The sequence below is a fragment of the Squalius cephalus genome (genome assembly GCF_949319135.1).
Source record: "Squalius cephalus genome assembly, chromosome: 7".
NCBI classification, from domain to species: Eukaryota; Metazoa; Chordata; class Actinopteri; order Cypriniformes; family Leuciscidae; genus Squalius; species Squalius cephalus.
Window position 1 is genome coordinate 9,871,726 of NC_137128.1, and position 18,199 is coordinate 9,889,924.

At 37.1% G+C, this 18,199-nt stretch overlaps 2 long non-coding RNA genes across 2 annotated transcripts in view; one reads left to right on the forward strand and one right to left on the reverse strand.

The window, feature by feature from the left end:
• The window catches only part of LOC307162353, a 37,168-nt gene extending 29,736 nt beyond the window's left edge, over window positions 1–7,432 (forward strand). The window contains exons 2-3 of the long non-coding RNA XR_013821910.1: window positions 1,155–1,443; window positions 4,148–7,432. This is a non-coding gene — a long non-coding RNA (uncharacterized lncRNA). The remainder of the gene's footprint in view (window positions 1–1,154; window positions 1,444–4,147) is intronic.
• Window positions 237–15,150, reverse strand: LOC307162352. Its single transcript, XR_013821909.1, has 3 exons — window positions 15,072–15,150; window positions 14,839–14,947; window positions 237–449 (listed from the first exon to the last, which is right to left on the reverse strand). It is a non-coding gene; the product is annotated as an uncharacterized lncRNA (long non-coding RNA).
• Window positions 15,151–18,199: the final 3,049 nt, after the last annotated feature.

Genomic DNA, 18,199 nt, shown 5'->3' on the forward strand with positions numbered 1-18,199 from the left:
GGGGGTTAAACACAACAGCGACATTGAAATTGGCTGAAGTAGAGTTGATTTTGTTGTGTTTTGCCTAAGAGGAGGACTACACTCTAAAAAAGACTGGTTTAAAAACCACCCAATTTGGGTGATTTTCAACCTAAGGGTTGGGTAAATATGGGACAGAACACATGTTGGGATAATTTTACCCAGCAAATTGGATTGTTTATTTAACCCAGCATAATGGGTTGATTTAATGGGTTGAGTATAATTTGTTGATTAATTTTTACTATAATACTAGTTTATTTTTTTTACTTCATACATTCATTAATAATTACAGATTAACTTCAACTGGTTTGCATGATATCGATGGATCTTGTGCCGGAGCTTGTGTCATGTTCATCGGGGGAACTTCCAACTTCTGACCGCCGTCCTGCGTTTCACTCGTAGCCGAAATATGTGGCGACTGGCTCCATAACCTGTCCATAAACAAACAGTGTACAGTTTTGAGAACAGATTTTAACATCATACGTATTTATATTCTGTGTATGTTTGAATAAAATTATACAATTTATGCAAGGCAACATGCGACTGATTCCATCACGCGAACAGAAAACAGATGTGACACTTGTTTAGGTGACTCACACTGCGGCCCTGTATGTTGCTTTGCAGAAAATGAATTTATAGAAACCTGTATTTTTCTGAAGACATGCACCAATTTGACGGAGCTGAGAACTGCTCTCTCCTGAGGAGATCACGATAAATAACTCAACCCCTCGGTTGTTACATCTAACCCAGGAGCTGGGTAACACAAATACTACCCAAACACTGAAAAAAAGAACCCCAAAAAAAGAACTCAAGATTTTTTAGAGTGTACTAGCTTTTTGGTTGTCTATTAGCTCAATACCTGTTTTGGAATGGGTCTATGTGTGGGCCCTATCCTTGATCAGGATAAACAGAGCTGGTAACGCTGCACGGGAATGGCAGGGATTCCTGGAAGTATGGCAAGGGAACTTGAAGCTGTGGAATGAGAGCTAGTCCGCTGCCATGCCTGCTCATGAATATAAATAGAGCCTGGAATGTCATAAATCAGAAATGCTGAGAGAGTGATGTGGCTGTTACTTTCCCTGCCGGTTTGCCCTCTTTTTACCACATTTCTGCTTGATTTCTCCTTCCCTTCCAAGATCAGGTAACACAAAGAAGAGGAGGTCTGGGTCTGGCACTCACAGAACACAAGTGCATTCATCAAGCCTCCGGTCAACCGTCTGGGGTGGAGGACTTGACAGCTGAAGGAATTTGGCAAATTTGTGGGAGTTCACTGCTGTTAATCAGGAGGAGTGAACAGGATGTGGGACTCCTGCTCTCCACCTGATTACCACCAAATGGAGGACCAACCTGGACCCGGGCCGTGGAGCCGGCAGCTGGACAGCAGGAAGAGCGCAGGGTGTGGAGTGTGTGTGTGGAGCGCTAAGGGTGAGGGCCGATTGATGACATGATGTGTGCTGGGATTGGAGGTGTCTTGAGCAGGAAATGTCCCTGACACTTTGGTCGTGAAGAGGGCTGAAGAGCAGTATATTTCTGTTTGTGTGAAACAATAAAACATATTTGTATGTGGGAGCAAAGTTGTCATGGTACAGGCACACAGTCATGACTGAGAAATTGAACAAATGTAACAGAAGTTCAATTTATGTGATCTGTGCTGGTAAAATGAGTCGGAATGCACACAGACTAATTTCGAGCTACAGGCAAAACAACTAAACAATGTCAATTTTGGTCGATTTTGAGGTTTTCACAAAAATTGGTTCATTAAGCCCTTGTCTAGCAATCCCAATGCTCCATATAGCGATTAAACATCTAAAAGTATCTTTATTTGTGCGTTTTCTGAGAGGAGTACCTCTGAGAGGAGAAAAACGCAGTTTTTGTCTGCTCGCATCTCGAGCTGATGAACTGATTCTAGAGTCCAATATCCAGCATCACTCTGTTTGTTTGAGTTCTCCAACATGTCAACAACAACCAATGGTGGAAGTTTAGGGCAGGACTGTATTATATGAAATATATAATATTAACAAAATAAAAGACCACTTAAGTGTACTTAAAATACTCATTCATGAGTTTGAGTATGTTTCTTAAAAACATTTTTTTTTTTTTTTTAAAGGGCACTTTGTAAAAAATGTCTAATTAAAAGTTTTACTTTAATGTAAATGTTTTAACAATCTTTTGTCATACTTTAAAGAAGTACACTTATTTAGATGTGTTGCCTAACATACTAAAGCACAAGCACTTAATTAGAATTTGAAGTAGTGTGTTATTCAATATTACATTTAAAGTTAATATATTTTAAATGTACTATAACTTCATAATCATTTATCGCATACAAGTATATTTTAGTTTACAATAAATGCTTTTCAGCAGATTCAGCACTTTAACCATTATGTCAAAGACAACAGAAGTAGGCTAATTATGACATTACATATAAAGATGTACTTAAGCTCAACTTAAGTGGCTCAAAAGAAGCACTCTTCAGTTCAACTAACTGTATTTAAAGTCTCCCTGTGGTGAAAATCAAGTTTGTGGTGTTTTTAATATGCTTTAAGACTAACCATGTGTACATTTATAAGTCGACTCCATTGCTGAGTATTTTCTCCTTAAAACTGTAATGAACCAAAGACAGTCTCAAAAACACGGTATGAAATCGCTGGTGTTTCTGGCGTCACAAACGACCCTGTAACCAATCAGATCAACGTGTGATTGTCAACGAGTGGATCTCTGAGCTGCTGTGAGTGAGTGGAGGCGGGGCTCATTTGCATATTCATAGAACCGCGTATACTAAATGAGGCAAGGGTGTAGAGTTACATTTAAGATATTTAAAGGCTTGAAGACATTGTTTTCCAAGGAAAAAACTTTTAAATATGTAATTTTGGTGATCAAAGATGAGTTTTAAAGGATACAATTATTGACTACAGGGGGACTTTAATATATATTGATACTATAACAAAATTATTATTATTTTTTTTTTTTTTTAAATTTGTAAATAACATGCAATTAAGTCTCTGAAAACATTTAGAAGAATCTTCTTCTTCTTCCGCAATGGAAGTCTATGGCATCCCATAGAACCGATTGCGGGAAAGTTATGAAATTTGGCACACAGGTAGAGGATAGTCATCTAGAATTTTGATGGTCGTCAGCCATTTAGAATTTTGTACTAAAATTCTGTATTTTATAAACGTATCGTTTCGAAACTCGGTAAGGGTCATCAGTACGATGCCCTGAAGGAGCATGAGAAATTTTGAACCAGCACCACCTAGTGGTAAAATTAAATTTTCAAAAGCTTATAATTCTGGGTGTCATTGGCTTATTTTCACGGGAGTCATCTCCTTAGATTCCTGAATCCTTGCCGAGTCCAACGATACCAAACATGCTAGGTTTCGCCTTACGGTTTGTGTAGCGTTGTGATTTAGCGCTTAAAAAAATTGCCAATATCTTCGAAACCGTTAGACAGTTAGATATCTTGGGTCAGGCCGAGAACATAGATACCAAGTTTGCAATATTTGGACAAACTTTCTGTCCGCCATCTTGATTTTCATTCAAAACCTACTTATTCAAACTCCTCCTAGACCATTTGTCCGATATTCAACAAAATCGAATTGTATCATCTCCTGACCGTGCCGACTAAAAGTGGTGGATGTTGTATTGATAGATGAAAGTCTTTTCATATAGCAGCAACGTTGATGTGTGATGCCAAAATGACTATTCAGGCTTTATCTCTGAAATGCCATGACACATTGGCAGCAAACTTTGTATGTGTCATTGTCACCTCACTCTGACCACACCACATATATTTCGTAACTGCGCCACCTATTGGTCAAAAGTGACAAACCATTAAATCATATTATTAGTGACTGTATATTTTTTTCAGCCATTTTGCCTAAAATCATCTTAAAAATGTCTTTAATTACTTATTGTTGCAGTTGGTGCGACACTCCAAGCCATGTTGGCATGTCATATCGTCTTCTTTGTGCTTGGCCCCGATAATTGCTGCTTGCAGCTATATTCTTTTAAATGGTATTATTTGCATAATAAGAGCTTGTATATTAAAGTGCTTCTTTTCACTAGGGGCTGTATCTATAATTTCCCAGTTTCTCCATGCTAAACCTCTACTCATGTGTGTTTTTCTCAGTGTTAGGTGGGGTTGTGTCTCGAGAGGGAAGATCTTTGTGACCTGGGTGTGCTGGGTCAGTTCTCAGTGTGACTGCTGGGCTTGCTGGGATGTCACTTCACATCCACCGAATCCATATGGGACTTTCTTTGGCTCCTTTAGTCTATAGTGTTAAACCTCTCTTAGACTCCCTTATCCACAAATCACATTATCTTTAATTCCCTGTTGTTCTGATTTTTTGCTAGTTTTGCTTGCTCACACCTTCTCTCTCCGTCTATCTCTCTTCTGAGTCGTGAACTCTTGCAGAGCTCGATGAATCCTGCTGTGGCTTGATGTTTGTTTTTCAGGGTTGCAGTTCTTTTCTAATAACGCCCACACTTTTAATGCACTGAGACCGTTTTACACTGGCCAAAACTCAGAGTAACATTCATATTCAGTTAAAATGAAAATGGACAGACTAAATGACTGAAAACCTTTATAGCATGGAATAAACATGATTTAAACATAATTTATCCTCACATTCATTAATATATATATTTTTTGTCTGTTTTGTGTGGAGAGCATACACTGTTGTGACAACTATAATAAATGTAATGTCAAATTGTAATAAAGATCTTTAAAATATAACAATTATCTCATTTGTTTTAGTTGACGTGAAGACATTTTTGGAAAGTTGACACGTCCTGTAAAGCTCAAACTATTTTAAACATTTCACACATTCTTAGTAACACTTTATGATTTTACAGTGTCCAGCTGTTACACGTGTACTTGTTACACATGTACTTACTGTAGTGATAATAAATTAGTACAGTAAAGTATGCATAATTACATGCAGCTAACTCTAAACCAAACCCTAACCCTAAAGTAAATACATCTTGTTAATTAATATTACTTAATGTATAATTACGCTGTAACAAACTTATCCAAATTATTTTACAATTATTGTGCATGAATATTGTAGGATCTCATATTAATTCAGAGACTATACAGAAATAAAAAAAAAGGATTTTTTTTTCTCCCATTAGTCCATATTTGTGTCACGTATCAGTGCTTGTTTGGACTTTAAGGTTGTGTTTTGATTGGTTCCTGTTTTCCTTTGTTCTTTTCCCGCCACTCCTTCGTTTCTATGGTTACTGTCCTTTACTTCAGCTGTATCACCTGTGTTTAGTTAATCATCATCTGTTCCGTTAACCAGTGTCATCTGTGTTTGTATTTACAGTAAGTTCCGTCTGTTCAGTCAGTCATGTTCCGATCTCCGTTACTTTTAGTGTGTGTTGTTACCTGTTCTGCTGTCCTGTGTTTAATTACATTAAACCTTCGTTTTGGAAAATATATCCTCGTCTCCGTCTGCCTTCCTGCCACCACCTGTGACGATTTGATTATGTTTCATATAAATTGGGTTTGTTCTATTGTTGTGTTTTATGTCAGTTTTATTAGTTGTAAGTGCCAGCCTGTATTACTTTGTTTCTTTGAGTATGTACAGTAATACTGGTCACTGTCTATATAAGTCAGTGTACACTGGGGAAGACAAGGGTAGCCTAAAACATGTGCATACAAAAATTCTGAATTAACCAAATTATACTAGGTTACACTAAAAAAACTAAATTTAAGGGTAATATCAGGTAGAAGCTTTTAAATGTAACAATTGCTGGTTGCCACTTTTTATAGTGTAGGTATCACTATATTTTAAGGTACAAAGTAGTTTTTATTTGTAGTATCTAACAATTTTTAGTTAGATTGGTTTATACTGTATATTAACTTTTTTTTTTTAGCTAAAAATTTTAGCTAAAAGAGTGCTGATGCGCAGATGACATACTGGCAAACTTTACTGACTGCAGAAATTATTGTGGGTTTAATTAATTCATTAATTTTCAGGTTCATTTGTGGCAGTTTGTGTGTCGGCTTGCTGTAGAGATACTCACTCAAAACGCAGCGATGCGTGTTACAGTAGTGCTGTCATATCTGGCTATTATATTTCATATAGCCTAGCCTATAACATGCTCTCACATGTTTATTTTTTTGCATTATGGGAGGAGTCAAATTTACATATGTGGTTTCAATCACCAGATGCATTTGTCCAGTATCGTCTGGAATGTGTCTCCTGAAGTGGGTTGAGTGATCAGATTAAAATGATCGGAAAGCTAACTCTTCAGAGAAAAGGACCACATGTAAACAGGCACTAAGACATAGACCTTGCCTTTACTCCATTAGGACAGCTCACACTTTTACATTTTACAAAATAGCTACATACATGAACATATAGATGCATTGTTCACAACTCAATAAAGCTCACTGTCTGTAGATGTGTGTTAATAGGTTATGGACTCCTCTTGAGGTGTGGTCGTTCAGCTTATATTGGACCATGTGGCACAAAGAGCTCCGATTATGTTGAATGGTCCTGCTTGTGACCTTATATTGAAAACTACTGAGGTTTCACTGGGAGAAAAGGAAATGTAACAATGTAACAATGAGATTGTTCCTGGCTTCCTCAGACATGAAAGAGACAGGGCAAGAGCCACAGTTATTCTGAGCCTTAAAAGCCTCATTCCTTTCCTTATTTTAAGGAATGTTTATTTGTGAAAAGATTATTTGGAGTATTTTTAGAGTCCATGAAAGGTTTTCAAGATGATGCTGGTTTCGGTGCGTGAATTCACACAGAGAACGGGGTGGGTTTGTTAGACAGCTGCCATCAGTGAGCGTTTGTACGTGTGTGTGTGTGTGTGTGTGTGTGTGTGTGTGTACACCCGCACACAATAGCTGTCCTGTAATAGTCATATGTTATGGGCAGAAAGACCCCGGGGAAGAAACAGAGCTTCCTCCGATTACACGGTTAGCACATCCGACACTTTCATCTCTGCAAACAGGACAGCGTATTACAGGTGGCAGACATGTACACACGATAACCACAGGACATGAGTAGTCAAATCAGGGGTTTTGTGGCCTGAAATCAAAGTTAATCAATGAAGTAATACTGAAAAAATTTAAAACGGGATCTCTTTGGTATTCGTAACACATACTGTACATTTTAAGTTTACATAGGGCAATATGCAATATGTTGCTATTGTATGTGTTCACTTGAACTACATGTACAGAGACCGTTGGTTACTAATTAGTTCGGTTACACTTTATTTCAATGGTCCCCTTTAGACATTCTTCTGACTATCAGTAACTTTGCAACTACATGTCAACTAACTGTCATTATAGTATTAGTAGACTCTCTGCTTAATATCTGCTAACTCTTTATTGTGATGTTCCTCAACAGACATTCTACTGACTATAAGTAACTTTGCAACTACATGTCAACTTATTCTACTAACCCCAACCCTACCAGTCTACTATACTCTACTGAGAGTTAGTAGACATTGTTGCAAAGTTATTTATAGTTAGAAGAATGTCTAAAATGGACCATCTAAATAAAGTGAAACCATTAGGTTTAGTATTCATGAAAAGTTTGTGTTGTATTTGTTGTCATTTCTAATAGTGAGTTTCTTACAGAAGAGAATATTCAAACTATACCAAATTAATCTGCAGCTGCTTTTAAACACAAACCCAAGATATTACAGTCCAAAACTAAAAAAAAAAAAAAGATTTTTGCTGCTTTCTGATTTTTATGTTTCTTTAAACAGTCTCTTCTGCTCACCAAGGCTGCATTATTTGATCACATATACATTAAAAACAGTAATATTGTGAAATATTATTACAATTTAAAATAGCTGTTTTTTTGTGTGAATATACTGTAAACTGTAATGTATTCCTGTGATCAAAGCTGAATTTCCAGCATCATTACTCCAGTCTTCAGTGTCACATGATCCTTCAGAAATCAGTCTAATATGATGATTTGATGCTCAAGAAACATTTTTATTATTGTTAATGTTGAAAACAGAACAGCTTAAAACCGTGACACACTATTGTTAATAAGTTTGGGCTAATTTTATTTTTTAATTAGTACATTTAGTTAGCAAAGACGCATTGAATTGACCAAAAGTGACAGTAAAAACGTTTATATTGTTACAAAAGTTTTCTATTTAAAATAAATCCTGTTCTTTTGAAATTTTATTCATAAAATAATCCTGAAAAAAGATGGTTTTCACAAAACTTTAAGCAGCAAACAACATTTTCAACATTGATAACTGATAATAATTGAGCTTCAAATAATCATATTAGAATGATTACAATATATTCACATAGAAAACTAAATAATGTATAAAAAAATATTTTAAATTGTAATAATTTTCACAACATTTTGTGTAGCCTAAAGCATAAATGCAGCCTCTGTGAGCATAAAAAAACTTGATTATTACTTAATTACTCATCAAAGTATAAAGTAACGTACATAATGCTTTTTAAATTGGTTTTATTACACACCACTTGACATGTCGACAGTGTTGTGGTCTTGTTTGAATGAAGAAGAGTTGAGAATTTGTTGTTCAAATGTTGGCATAAAAACATAGAATTTTAAATGCATTGAACAGTAAACCATTGTTTTAAAACAATTACTTTATTTAAATACATGTTGACGGTCCTGTCGAGGCTTGGAGACACAAAGCCACAAATCTGACCATGTTCTCGTAGCCAAACGACTAAAAGAGAGAAGCACAGTTATAGCAGAGAACATTTGACGGAGATCTTGGAGCGAGTACAGAAGTGTCAGAGAGAGGTAAGGAATGAGGAACGGAGAGAAAGAAACACACATGCTCGGACTAAAACGCTCCTTTCAACATCTGGATATCAGAAGGTCTCCTGTAAGGAGGAATGTAGTCCAACATTTCACTTTTGTCTTCTCGCCGTGTCGTCTTGGCTTCAGACCTCCAGAACTGACAGGATTTGGCCTCCTTCCCGGAGAGAGAGAGAGAGAGAGAGAGAGAGAGAGAGAGAGAGAGAGAGAGAGAGAGAGAGAGAGAGAGAACTCTGCCAGAACTTGACCTCCACAGCCTCCCCGTCTTTTAAACCTTCGTTGCCTTTTTGCTGCCACAGAAATGGTTACATAATTGTAAAGAACCAGAGCAATTTGTTTGTTTTAGCTTCTCAAAAGCTTCCCACTTCTCTCAGCTGCTTTCAATTGCACATTGTGTTTCCCCACGGACAAGCCAGCACTCTCTGTACACAAACCAACGGAGATTTTAATAAAGAAATTCCACATAAGTCAGGCTTTATTCAGCATTATTCAAACGGTTCGGCCGAGCCAAGTCAGATTATCCTCTAGAAAAGGATTAAAAGAGTCTCCAAAAATCCAGATGTTGTAAGACAAACTGGTCAACCTATCTCCTGAAAATACCTTTTTTGTTATAAATAATAGAGGATTAGAATTGTTCTTTATAATATAATCATTTACAATTGATTACATTGAAATATATAAAACATATACATTTCATATTTTTTGTTCAAATAGTTCAGAATTTTTTTTAAATGCAGATTAAGGATTTCAGTGAAATAAATATTACATTTGGGAAATTTCATAATAAACGTTAATATATATTGTATATGAGTATATATTGTTATTATATCGACGACTCTGCGAGAGACTGGCATCAGTGCAAATATCGAGAATCTTGTATCGGACGAACTCTAGTGTCTATGATGAATACTTTAAAAGATCTCAAGAGCTTCAAATACACTTGACATCTTCACCCTTTATTCAGATAAAGCGATTAAAAATATGTTAAAGATTTTGTAAGCATATTGCCACGAAACATGCCAACTTGTGTTAGTGCGGACGTCATTTTTGGCGAGGCTTTGAAACACAGGAATAATGAACAAGAGAGAACCAGCTAAATATTAATGATTAATTATGTTGTAGTCAATGCATGCTTTTTCCTCTGTGCTTTTTTTTTTTTTTTTTAACAGTAAAATAAAACCTATAGCTGTAGTTTGCCAAATAATTTTGTCAGATAAATACCTTAACCAAGTTTAATGTTGTAATATGTTGGAATGTAATATTTCCCTCATATTTTCATGATTTAAAGTTTTCTTGTGTTGAAAATCCAGCTTTTAATGTTTAATGTTTATATGTCTATGTGGTGTTTTTAATAAACTATAAGACAAACCATGTGTAAATTTATAATCATTGCTGAGTATTTTCTCCTTAAAACTGCAGTGAACCAAAGACAGTCTCAAAAACACAGTTTGAAATCGCTGGTGTTTCTGATGTCACAAACGACCTTGTAACCAATCAGATCAACGTGTGATCGTCAACAAGTGGATCTCTGAGCTGAGTGAGTGAGTGGAGGCGGGGCTCATTTGCATATTCATAGAACCACAAATACCAAATGAGGCAAGGGTGTCGAGTTACATTCAAGCTATTTTAAGACATGAAGTAATTTATTTTTAAGGAAAAAAACATTTAAATATGTCATTTTGGTGATCAAAGATGAGTTATAAGGGATACAATTATTGACTACAGGGGGACTCTAATTAAAAATACAGTAAATAAAGTAAATAAAAAAAAATTGGGGTATTAAAAAACAAATATCCCTTTTGGCTACAACTCAAACCTGAAATCACAAATCTGACACAATTGTAATTTTTAGATAACTGAACCTAAGAGTAAAAAAAAAAAAAAAAAAAAACCCACATACACAGGCAATGACAGTCAAGTTTAATTTGAACATTTTAACTCAGTCTTCCGTAAACCTAAAGCGCATCACTGAGGCTTTGCTCGTAGCTAGGGCTCAGTGATAGCTCATTTATGCATTGATATTGATGGGCTGGCTGATGGGAAACCACCACGGGCCTCTGACAGATGAAAGCTTGAAGACTTTAACCTAGCGCTGGCCGAGCGCCAGGACGAGAGAGAGCGAGAGCACAATGGAGCAATGTTCACTGACAGAAGAGCTTTGGGCTGTCAGCAGGGCCTTCAGCGCTGTCACCGGCCGGCACACGGGCTCTTCACGGACCACTGCACCACACCATGACTATCTGAGGATTAGCAGGCGGCCGCTAGGGGCCATTTCATCTGACACGTGACCCTTACCGTACAAATTTACCATAGTAACCATAGTTTCAGCAAAACACAATGGTTAATACAGCTACTGTTACTACTGTGAAACCATAATAAATGTGGAATTACCTTAAAATGACAGGTGAAGCTTTGTAAATATATAATATGTGTTTGTATATCCCTTTTCTTTTCAATTTCAATTAAACGAATGTGCTATATTTTAGTTTGATAATGTTTTTTATTTAATATTGTGTATTTTTAGGGGATTTTATGGTACTACATTATATTTACGCTGTATTTATAATCCTTTTATTCACTTTTTGAGCATAGGCCTGAAAATTAAATTTCCAACTTAAACTGTCGTAAATCTTGAATGCTTAAAGCACAGACTTAAGTTTGATCTCTTTTCAAAGACACTTGCCACATTATTGCTGAAGTGAAAAAAGTTTTTTAAAAAGTGAACTTAAAAAAAGTTACCGATTTTTACGTTTATTGTTATGAAAAATGCACAAAAATGCTATTTTCAATTTTTATATGAAATCTACATTTTTAAAAACATGTTTTACTCTAAAACTGCAAGAACAACAAAGGCATTAATCTACACAAGTTGTGTTCCAAATTTGAGCCTGATATCTCAAAAAATGAGCTTTCGGTAAGATTTTGTTTGGCCGCAGTACCAAACGCTTCCACTAGATAAAATCCGTCTCCCATTAATTTCCAATGAGCACAAATGTGACTATTTTTTTTCAGGACCATTTAACCTGTTCAAATCATGTCCATGATTTTTGTGTGTGTTCACATAGCAAATGACAAACCCTTTACCAAGTTTCGTACCAATGAAGTAAAAAAAAAAAAAAAAAAAAAAAAACGTAACATTTTTCAGTCGAAAATGACCGAAGAGCACCAGAGGGTTAGTACAGCTACTGTTACTACTGTAAAACCATAATAAATGTGGAATTACCTTGAAAATGTATTTATTTATTTTAGTGCTGTCAAATCGATTAATTGTGATTAATTGGATCTAACATATATAGTTGTAAGTTTATAATATGGTGTGTGTGTGTAAATATATACACTTGATATTAGTATCATACATAAAAGTTAGAGAAATGAACTGCTAAATAGCATGTCAAAGTCCGTAACATTTTTAGGATGAAAACGTAAAAATGATCAGTGAATAATAGGGCTGGGAGAAAAAATCGATTCACCTTGGTATCGCGATTTAACTAAACCCCTGTTCAGAGCACCTGAGACCTGCTGTCAGACTCTCTAAAATGGAGAGTAACTCACAGGGTCGCAAGACGACGTAAAGTACATGCAAAAAATCCAGCAAAATGCGCCGCCGCGTTTGTCGACCCCAGAGGATTAACTTTAGCCTAACCATAAATTGTGATTATATGATCACTCACATCAAGACGCTGCTGCGGTGGTGGAGTCCATGCAGGAGGAGCAGCGTTTGGCACAGCGTCTCTTTTCAGCGCGAGCTGTGTGGAGAAGCCCATGTCCACCTCTATTGCGTTGGAAAAGCAATCCCGCGTAAAATGCAGGTTGCACACTCACGGTCTTCCAGGCCAAGTGCATGCAACCACTGGTGCCTTATTTCCAAGTCTGCTGAAAAGCTATGCAGTCCAGCAGTGCTGTTGCAACCAGCAACACCTACGTATCCTCCTGACCACTGTACTAAATACAGATAAATCTATGCTAGCTCATACCAAGGGCGTGGTGAGCTGGAACCTGCTTACGTCACGCAGTACCGCTAACATCCAATAGGAAAGTTCAACTGCAGTAGCCACCGTTCAACCTGAAGAGGGCAGCACTCAGACGTTTTTACACCATATATTGTAAAATTAAAACACTTAAACCCAAATGTCAAAAAAGTTACTCGAATCAATGAACAGCACTAATAAAGCCCCATTCTTACAGATCATTAACTAAAAAAAGTTAGTTTAGGGTTTAGTTACCCTTTAAAATCGATTTCTTTTATTACAGAATCAATATTAATTCAAATTACATTGCTTTATTTTTGTCCTTGCTTGTAGTCGAGGTTGACAGAAGTTAGCCACTTTTGTTCCAACAGAGGATGAAATGTGTCGTTATCTTTGAGTGTTGAGTGACGTAATATTCCTTTCAAGTGGACGTGTGGAAGAGACGTGAGACTGAACGCACTGAAAAGCCCTCGCGCTGCTCATATACTGAGAGAGATAAGACAATAGAGCTGCACGATTCATCTATTAAAGACTGATCTCGATTCAAACACTCACTCGATCTTTCAATTCGTCTGTCTATTAAACTTTGACAAAATCATATCTCAACATTCAAATCTGTGTTGGCGCTGCCGCTGAGCCGGAGAGAGTCATCATGAAACAGCTTCACAAACACTCTTTTCAAAGTCATACTAGTATTATTATTTCTGTGATACAATAGTTCAAATTATCATAAAAGTACTGGGATAAAAGTTTAAAGTTCAAATATAAACACTGATGTCCACGATAGCGATCAAAATAGAGTAAATCAGCTTTAGATAGAAACGTGGCTCTTAAAATAACGCATTTATCGATTATATTGTTTCGCCACTAGGTGGCGACAAGTGACTTTTAAAAAATGTATTTGTTATTGAATCATTTGTTAAAGAGAATGTAGTATTGTATGATGCCTCTGAAATAAGTCAGAAAGATGTGACATTATTTTTGTAAAAATTGACAAAAAAAAGAAAAAAAAATATCACAATATCGAATCACAATACTTGTAGAATCGCAATTCTTAAAAGAAATTGCAATACATTCGTATCGGCACCAAGTATCGTGATAGTATTAAATCGGGAGATAGGTGTATCGTCCAGCCCTAGTGAATATTAGGGGAAACAGTCTTGTTTTCCATTTGAATTAAGTTTATTTTCCCATCCCCATTGGCAGATATTTGTTCTTGTTTTCTGCATAAACCCGCTTAAATGGATTAAATGGAGTAAATGGATCTTGATTAAAGAATGTTTAGATATGTGTACCGGAAAACAACACAAAAATTATAAGACCATTTCTTTTCTTTCTTTTTTTTTTTGGCAGTGAAATGTTTTTTTGACCGGCAAATCAGCATATTCAACTGATTTCTGAAGGATCATGTGACACTGAAGACTGGAGAAATCATGCTGAAAATTCACCTTTGATCACAGGAATAAATTACACTGTAATATTCAAATACATAACAGTTATTTTAAACTGTAACAATATTTTACAATATCACTGCTTTTACTGTGGTTTTGATTCAGTAAATGCAGTCTCGGTGAGCAGAAGAGATTTATTTTAAAAACATTCAAACATCTTACCAAGCCCAAACTTTCCAACAGCATGTCACAGCCATGAGCACAGTAATATATTTATTATAAGTCAACCTTTCGGAGAACGCAACCATAGAGATGACCTCAAAGCTAATAAAGAGACAAAACACTCATTTTGAGTAGTTTCAATTATACTGGTTTGTGTTTTTCACCCTTCTCGTCATCATCATCATTACTTGTTTATTCTTCATATCACTTTGCAGCTCTGAGGTCTATCTTGGCCAAACGGTGATGAAACTCATGTTTGATTGTCAGGATGTTGATGGCTCTCGGTGGATTATCAGAGGATATAAATCTGTTATCAAAACACTCTGTAGATTAGACCGTCGAAATATGAGCGAAGACAATACTATAAAAGTGCAGCACTGCCAAGAACTTAGCAAATTATCAAGACAAAAGAGTGCGACAGAGTTGTGCAGCGAACGGCCAACAATAACAACTTACTTGTTGACAGTGACCTGCATCTTATTCCTCCTGCAGAATAAATCACGCGTCAAACTCAGGGTGAGAGTTCTGTCGGCCGAACCTCGGGACTATTTACGATACGGGCGACCTGGAGGAACACGAGGAGAAAAATGACAGGCATGCGATGTGCTCTGCCCCCCAGATTTTATTTGTTGTCTTTTATTCCCGAGGTACGCATTAAAGGCAGGAAAATGAATATGATATCTTCTTACATCTAAACTCTGAGAAGCGTTTCAGTGGCTCGGGAACCAGCGCCCCCCACCCGCACACACCCACGCCTGCATATTTCATCTGCTCTTCCAAGATGTTTGAAGCCTCTGACCCAGCTGGATTCTGCTTTGAGCTGGAAGCGTTCAAAGTGTTACAGGGACACTAATCATCGGTTCGAGCAGCGAGAGACGCCTCCCCGATGCGGCCCGGTCGGAGAGGGGCGTTCTTTGATCCCGCTCTTATACTTGTGTTAACGTCTCCGACTAACATGTTACATATATGTGGCCCCTCATCGGCGGCAGTATTTAGATTCTTCATTACGGCATTTAGTTTGCAAAACCAGTCAAAAGCTGAGAATAAATAGGATTTTTAATGTTTCTGAAAGATGTCTCGGTAACACTTTATTTCGATGGTCAACTTTAGACATTCTACTAACTATTAGAAACGTGGCAACTACATGTCAGCTAGCAGTCATTATAGTATTAGACTGTCTGCGTAATATCTCTTTATTCTGATGCTCCTCAAAAGACATTCTACTGACTATGTTACTTTGCAACTACATGTCAACTATAGCCCTATTCGGACGGTAGTTGGTTCTCATGTGGACAACTGTAAAATTAAATTTGCATGGCTCCTCAGTGATAAAACTCATGCATTCGAATGGCGATTTATTGACGTTGGAGGAGCGAGTTTTGTGATCCTACAAACCCGTGAACACACTGCTCTGCACGGGACTGTCTGCTGTAAATAAAATGTCATATGCTTGGAATAATACAAATAAATTCATATTTAATTTAATAGTAAGAAAATAATGTTCTATTCATTATTTCATTATTTAAATCTCCTTTTAGAAATAGCACGTACGCTATATTTGAAATGGTTCGTATATTCTTGAATTTTATCTTAAAAGGATGTCATTTTAAAATAGGGGAATAAGTTAATGCAGCCTCTTATTTACATGAGGTAAAAATAAAGCTGCTTGGTTTGTGTTTTTAATGTTGTGTATATAGCCTACATGTTTTAAAATTGTATCATATTGCTGCCACAATAACGGCCCATTTCAAATGTTTACATGTTTTTTTCTCTTTCTCCTTTTTGTTCGCTGAGGTGGAGTTGTGATGAAATGTTGTTCTTGTAAATACTTTCCAGCAAGTGTACATCTTTAAAATGCATGCAAATTCCAGTGAAGCGCAACAGTTACAGCGTTCTGCAGTGGTCAGAAAGGATTTAAACAGTGTATTTTGAAGTAATCTCTTCTTGTAAACTCAGAGATGTGGATTTGGATGACAATTAAATGACCACACGACCTTGGTGTTTGTCAGAAAACAGTAGGTAATTCAGCCGGGGTTTTATACCGGTGGTGGGAGAAAAACACTGACATTCTGGATTCAGACGGCAATAAAATCACAGACTAACCCCTGTAAATGTTGAAAATACCTTACGACCCCATGAGAAACAATTACCGTCCGAACAGGGCTTAATTCTACTAACCTGAACCTCTTAGGGTGTGTTCACACTTGCCATGTTTGGTTGGATTAAAATAATCCCTGGTGTGATTGCTCTGTTAGTGCGGTTCATTTAAAGAAGTGTGAACGCTGCCATCCGAACCAAACAAGCGGACCGAGACGTTGAAAAGATGGGTCTCGCTCCGCTTCCAAACAACTCTGGTTCGACTGAAATATGAACTCAACTTGGACCAAAGACATGTCAACGAACTAAAACAGGACATGATAAGGAATGACAGAAGGCTCAAGTGTACCTGTTTTTTCTCGTCATAGTCGTGATGTTGCTCATCACAGTTCGGTACAGGATCAGAACCGTGTCTCCTCACAGTAGATCTTCATTTGTGTGTGTGACGGAGAGGTTCCGGCCGCTGTTTTGACTCTTTTGCACATTTTATAAGCTCTTCATGAGTTCTCAGCTGGTCAGAATACCATCATATGTAGCTACGCACATACAACACAAGCGCATTTAGCCCTGAACACAGCATTGTTTTGGATGTTCAGTAAGTTCCGTCACGAAAAATACGTAATAAAAGCCGACCAATCAGGTTGTGAACATATCCCTATGCCTTTAGGTTCGGTCTCTTTAGGTTCTGTTCCAATGTGAACGCTAAGCGAACCAGGACTACATGACGCTTTTATTAACAAAATCTGGGAGGAGCACATTCAGTTCATCAACTCAGTTAATGAGATTGTATTATCAAGAATCAGTTTCTGTATACATTTCTTGACTTGCTTAAAAGGACTCTTATATGTTCTTCAGATCAATGTTTAGACACCAGAACTTGGATTTGTAAAGAACCTTATAGAACTTTCCATATGACATCACATCAACTCCTCAGAGGATCCTCTCTGATTGGATAATATGTGAACATGTTTCTAATGACATCATGCAGCTTTAAGAACCAGAGGACACACAGCAATAGTTTACACCTCACATACACAACCACATCACACACTGTGTCTGTACTCGTATAGAGGATTCAATAACATCATATTTTTCCCCCTCTCCTCCCTCACGCTGAGAGGAGCGAACAGAAGGGATGGGTGGGGAGAGATGAGGAATATCTTATCCTCCTGAGGCCGTCAAGCGCGTAACAAACGAAGAACAGAGGGAGGGGGCTGCGTTTGCCAGTACAAGACGAATACTTTGAGATTTCTCTGCTCCATTTGTGAAGCTCTTTGTCACCTGTCTATGAAGGCTAGCAGGTCAAAGCAGAGTTTGTTTTCCAGTTGTTAAAGACGGTTCGGCGCTCGTATATTGCCTGATGGGAGGGAATTCCAGGCATTTTCCCCTCTTCACACGCCGAGGTGTCTGTGGGTGTTCCCGTCTGACTGAGGTGAAAATGTTCAAACTTTGCGAATAGCAAATGTCACAGTAAATAGTTTTATGGTAATTACACGTTACAAGGTGCTTGTGCACCACACACATGATGAAATTACGTTTTGAGTAATAGCAGTTACTCAATAATGTTTTCTTGTTAATGTAAATAACATGTCTTTCAAATGATTTCGAATATTTATAGTATCTGAGATGTTACGGAAACTGGCTTTAGAAGTCAATATGTGGCTGTACCAGTCCATTAAACTGAGTAGGTGATAAATAATATATGTTAAATGTTGATCGT